At 39.1% G+C, this 6500-nt stretch overlaps 1 non-coding gene across 1 annotated transcript; it reads left to right on the forward strand.

Moving 5' to 3' along the window:
• Positions 1 to 2218: 2218 nt before the first annotated feature.
• On the forward strand, positions 2219 to 2325 carry LOC133813654 (small nucleolar RNA R71). Its single transcript, XR_009884661.1, has one exon. It is a non-coding gene; the product is annotated as a small nucleolar RNA R71 (small nucleolar RNA).
• The last annotated feature ends 4175 nt before the right edge of the window (positions 2326 to 6500 follow it).

A 6500-nucleotide genomic window follows, 5' to 3' on the forward strand; every position in this document is an offset into this window, starting at 1 on the left:
GATATATTCAGCTTATCTTAAGATTATAGCAGAATGTTGTGGAATGACTGAAGAAAGAAACTCATAGAAATTTCCCCTACCTCATTCTCACAATTATCCCTTCTCTCTCTCTCATTTGAGTACTTTGAAGCTAAGGGAAAAGGGGTTGTGAACTTGGGTGTTTGGCTGAGCATTTGGGAGCTTAATTGGAAAGAAAGCTTAAGGAATTGAAGCTGATCATTCAGGGAACTCAGCTGAGAATTGGACTATAATTTGAGGTAAAAACTTTGACCTTAGTCTCTGGTTATTTCTCGGTTTTGTTGCTGAGTAGATTAGGTTGAACTTGAGCTTTTAAGCATGGATTGAATGATGAATTTTGGTTGTTGGTTTGAGTAGGAAAATTCCAGTAGTTAGTACTGTGATTCTTGTGGCTGAATTAAGGTATTGCTTCCTGTTTTTGTTGCTGGGAATTATAGGATGAAAATATGTGTTATTAGAGGTCTAAGTTTGTAATTTGTTTAGTGTAGAGTTGGGGGAAAATTCTGGGTAAATTGGTGAGTTCTTGGCTGGAAGAAGAAGGAGGGAAACTTAGGTTTTCTTGGGTATGTCGTGCGCATAGCGACCTAGCTTGGGGGCGCTGTAGCACGTGTGGCCCTCCTGGCCTTGGGAGCTCTCTAACTTGGGGGCGCGCTACGACTTGCTTGGCCAAGTCGCGACCCGCCTCCCTTTTGGTGTGAGAGCTTGCTCTCTGACTTGGCACAAGTTGCGACTTGCTGAGCCAAGTCGTGACCCGCCTGGGGGTTTTGAACTTGGAAGAGTTCTTAGTGTCGTTAGGGCGTGGGGGTTCAATCCTAAGGGCTCAGGACAATTTCTACTGCCTGGTTTAGTGGAAATTGAGGTCCCGAAGGCTAGTTTTACTATCTAAATATTTTATTTCTGATTGGGTGTTGATAGATATCGATAAATCTTGTGACTAGGTCTGTCGCCAAGGCTCGAGGCTAGGGATTGTGCTCGGACTCAGTTCACCTTCTCCGCTCGGAAACAAAGGTTAGAAAGCTGCACCCGGTTATGTAGTTATGTTGGGACTAAGAGTTCCCTATATTTATATGCAATGTCATATGATGGTATTATGCCATGTGGACATAAGATAAATGGCCTAAGAGTGCCAGAATTAATATTGGCGCACATGGGCGCGGCTCGGCCATTTGTAGCTGAGGTTAATTATATAATCACCGAGCTCTGCCTGAGCGAGCCAGAGTCAGTGGGATAAAGAAAGGGTGCGACCTAAGGGCGTCGAACAAGGATATTGAGTGATATGTTTACTGTTATTAATTTATTGATCATGGCATGTTTATTAAGTGGATAATTGATTATTGGCTTATAGATTGATATCACTGATTATGTGAATAATGTGGTCTGTTGAGTATCTGATTGATGACTTGTGTATTATTTGACCATTGATTATTGTGTATGCTCTGTTATATGGTTTTCTTGTTTGGCCTTGGCTTGCTACGTGGTGCAGGTAAAGGCAAGGGTAAGCTAGACCAACCCTGATTTGGAGAGCTCTAGGGGCGGAATGTACATAGCCGGCTGCTTGGCCACCACGGCCGAGGGATGATACAGGGTCAAAAGACCCTAAAATGTCTATTTTGCCATTAGATTGGCTTATGGTTGTTTATAACCTTTGAGATTTTGTAAACTGTTATTTAACCCTGTTTATTTTCGGGATCCCATGTAACAAACATTTATTTAATTGAAAATTTTTCTTTTCTATCCAAAATCTCTTAACCTTAGTTCGATAATGGTTTAGCGACACATTCTCTACTAAATGACTTGATTAGCAAGTCTTGCACCTTTCTTAACACATAATGTAACTGTCTTTGATTGTCCAGGGCATTATAGCATAGTTCAAAAGAGTGTGGACCCCTACAAATTTCACAACCTACTCGCATCTGAATGGCATTAGTAGACACTGTATTCTGTTGCAACCATTTTGTCAAGGAAGCCACCTGAGTAGTAAAGGCAGTAATAACATCAAGTTCATGAATTCCAACAACCTTTCTAATGTTGGTTGACCTCTCATCAGACCATTGGTGGTGGTTTGTAGACATATCTTCTAACAATTCATATGCTTCATTGGCACTCTTACTCATGAATGCCCACTAGCTACAACATCAATTATGGTACGAGTAGTACCAAACAACCCATTATAAAATTGTGGACCATCATCCACTTCTCAATACCATGAAGGGGACATTTTCTCAACAACTTCTTAAAACGCTCCCATGCATCATACAAAGACTCCCCCTCCATTTGATAGAAATTATTAATCTCTCCCCTCAACTTTGCTGCCTTTGATGGAGGAAACAACTTGGCAGGAATTTTTGAGCTAAATCCTGCCAAGGACTTATAGAGTCTGATTAAAGGGAGTCCAACCAACTTTTGGCTGTATCCCACAGAAAAAATGGGAATAACCTCAATCTGATTGCATTTTCGTTCACCCATTATACTTGGATGTTGCACATAGCTCTAGAAAATTATCAATGTGCATAAGAGGATCTTCTGAGGGTAAGCCACCAAATTGCATGGTGGACTACACCATTTGTAGGATTGCAGGCTTAATCTCAAAGTTGTTAGCCTCCACAGCCAGTGGTCTTATACATGTTTGCACTCCCGTAATAGTTGGGAGTACATAATCCTGTAAGCTTCTCACAGCGGGATTATGAGCTTGTCTTTGCACCACTTCAGGAAGCCCTCCATTTAACCCATCATTGTTTTGAGGATTTTCCATAACCACAGTTGTACCAGAAGCTCTCTTGTTTCTACGATTCTGCCGGCATGCTTTATCAATCTCAGGATTAATAGGAAAAACTCTATATGCTCCTCTTCTACCACGCATATAACAGAACTACCTGAAAAAAAATGGTCAAGAATGCACGCAAAACATGTTAGAAACAATTCAAAGAACAACCAAGTTAGAAATAAAATTAATTATATTGATATTGATAATTTCAAGTCCCCGCAACGACGGCAAAAACTTGTTGCGAGAATTAAAGCTATGCAAGTGCACACAGTCACATTTTGTAATAATTTCTTTGTAAGACCAACAAACTCCCCCAAACTTAACCTTTACTCGCCCTCGCATAATGAACTCTAAACAATCCTCAAATCATAAAACAACCAAACAAAGACGAATCAAGTTGACAACAACAAATGAAACCTCCAAATTATGTCTGTCATGCTCATATAGTTTTGAAAATTTCATCCATCATGATAATCCAAAATTTCAATCAAAATAAATCTTCAACTCACTCAGGTCCAAACAAATATATGCTCTCAACATACATTTGATTCCATTTAAACTTACCAAATTACTCACCACAAACCATCAAACTTTATTATCTTATATGCTTGCATCACTTACTACTCTTCACTAATGTAGACAACACATGCTCAAGAATTAATAGGACTTTTATAAGTTATAAATATAGGCTTAGGTATAGGTAGATAATAATGACATTTAAGCTCAAAATTACCATAAGCATACAAACCACACAAACCAAACTTGATATCCACATTACAACCCAAAGTCAATCCCAATTTTTTTTCTTTTCTTTTCTAAGATTGAGAAAATTGACACATTCAAATTGTTTTTTTCCCAAACTACACTCTCCCAAGCTTGTTTTTCAATGTATGTTCAAAGAGATAACACCCAATCCAAAATACACCCCAATACAAAACCAATCCCCATTCAAATACTTATATGCTCATGGTAAAACCCAAGGGAAGGAAAATAGTGAAGTGTTTCAAGTAGGCTCAAAATAGGTGCCAACAACAAAGAAATTCACTTTAAGATCGAAAAGGGTAACTAGGTCTTAAATTAATCAAGGTTGGCTTGAAAGGTTCAATAGTTCTAAAAATTTCCTAAATCGTCTTCCTAAACATGCATAATCTAGGATTTTGTCTCAAGTATCAAGCAAGCAAATTCTAAGAATAATCCTACATGTTTTCTCTCAACCAATATTTAACAAGCATAAATGTCATCAAATGCACAAAATGTATTAAAAAATTATGATCAAGCTCTCAAATATTTAAAAGGACCCAAGTATACCGAGATAATATTCCAATCAAGCACGCAAATTTAAATCGCTTTTGTTTTCGTCATACTATACAAGCAATTCATTCAATTATTCTAATCGACTTATCATTGTCAACTTGATTAACAAAACACGACAATCTAAACATTCTAGATACAACAACACTATAAAAAATGACTAACTAGATACAATACACAACTAATACTCAAACACAACTAAAAAAAACTATTCAATATATACAAAATGAAAGTAAATCTCCTCCCCTAAACTTAATTGACACATTGTCCCCAATGTGACATAAAAAAGAAAAGGAAAGAAAACTTACCGAATTGGACACTCGCCAGGCGGTGGGTGGTAGGACTGGTACGACGGAGGATACATAAAGTTATTCTACTCGGCTTCACTCATCGACCACCATTGTACAAAAGCATTGAGCTCATCCACGTGTTGTGCTTCATACTCATTGTGTTGCTCCATGTATTGATTCAAATGTTGGTTTTGAGCATGATGCGACTGGTTCGTACATTGATTTTGTTGAAAGATGTAATCTAACCGATTATGTGTGCGCTGAGTATGATAATTAATGGACCCACCAATTTCCAAATAGGGCACACTACCAATCGGTCTAGCATCATCCACTCCACCTGTACCAACAGGACCAGTCTCCTCATCTTCTCCAACACGCGGATGTTTGGGAGCTTGGACAGGTTGTGGGGGCTCAAGAAAGGCAGAAGGAAAACCATGAACCATGTACAGAGTGATCAGTTTCATGGTCTTCCAAATGAGGTCTCCTTCAATCATGGGCACCTCATAAGCTTCACATAATTGAGTTATACACGTGCCATGCACCAAGTCACTAGTGGTATTGAACTTACTAATGTTTCTGATGCTATACCTAAGCACATGTCCCACATCCATTGTCTTCCCCGTCATGATAGCATAAACCAACATACACCCCTCCCGATCAATAGAGGACAAATGAGTACTAGGCAATAGATGAGCACTCACAAAACAGGCCCATGCACGGGCAATGCAATTCAATTGCCATCGAAAAAAAGTGATTGGGCTCACCACCATGATAATTAAATCGAAGCCCCAGAATACTCAATGTCTCAGCCACCTCTACATAATCTACCTAACTAAAATGTGCCAACTACTAGTGTTCATCGTTAGTTGCCAGAAGAGTAGGTAGGTGGAGCAATGTGCTGAAAGAATTAATGTCTGATGACACCTCCTTTCCCTGAACAAAAACTTTTAGCTCTTCATCTTGACTTGGAAAATTGGCATAAAACTCATACATTTGAGAATAATTAGCACTATCCACTTATATTGGCTTACAAAACATACCCCAATTTCTTCTTGCAATTTCAGCTCTTATTGTCTCATATGGGGGGTCATTCGGGAATGGTTCCACTTGATACTCCATTCCCTTTTTCGGAACAACCAATTTCCCATTGATTCTTTTAAAGAACTCTGCTGCCTCCTTAGTGTTGAATTTGTCGATATTAAAATCAGCGAGTGGTGGTGGCGGTGGTGGGGGCACATTGTGGGAGGATGAGGGGTTGGAGCCCTTTTTTGAATGAGCAATGCATGGAGAATTTCTCTTCAGTCCCATATCAATCTTATACAACTCTAATTCAATCACCAAAACTCCTAGAAAATTTTGAGCAGAACTTCCCCTTGTTTTTCTCACTTTCCCACACAAAAATTGATCACAAATTGTCCAATTTCTCACCAATTATTCAATCTCACTCACAGCAATCCACAAATTTTCTCCACAAAAATTCCCACCCAAAAGTTTATCAACAATTACCATCTTAACACAAAAACTTCACAAAGAATGATGAAATTGGACATACTTGTGTGAGATACCCTTTATTCCACCCTTCTTCTCTCTTTTGAAGCTGATGATTCAAAACCCCAAGGTGTTGGATGGGGATGTTTCGGATTTGGGGCCTTTTGGATGAATAAAAATGGTTTTGAAGGTATGTTTGGGAAAATATAGATGGATAATAGCTTGGAGGTGGTGATTTAAGGGAAAATGTTAGAATGATGGGTGAAAGTAGTGTCTGGGAAGGTGGGTTTGGAGGTATGGAGAAGAAGGAAAAAAATGTAAAGCGAAGAAGTGAAAAAAAATTATAGGGCTTGTTCTTCTTTAAACCAGTAGCGCGACCTAGGACCGCGACCTGCCTATTCTGGCGCTGTGGCCCACCTCATTTTTATGAGAAATTTTACTTTAGGGGATGCGACCCTGCTTTTTCTTTGCCGCATCCCGCCTCCTTTTATGAAAATTTCTGGGTTTGAGCGCCGCGACCCGCCTCTCTTTGAAAAAATTCCCCTATTTCTGTAAAGGAAATTGCTGCGACACCACAAGGTCGTGTTGTGACCCTTAACAAAAAAATTTCTACTTACATTTTTTTGAGT

This window comes from Humulus lupulus, chromosome 1, assembly GCF_963169125.1.
Source record: "Humulus lupulus chromosome 1, drHumLupu1.1, whole genome shotgun sequence".
Taxonomy (NCBI): domain Eukaryota; kingdom Viridiplantae; phylum Streptophyta; class Magnoliopsida; order Rosales; family Cannabaceae; genus Humulus; species Humulus lupulus.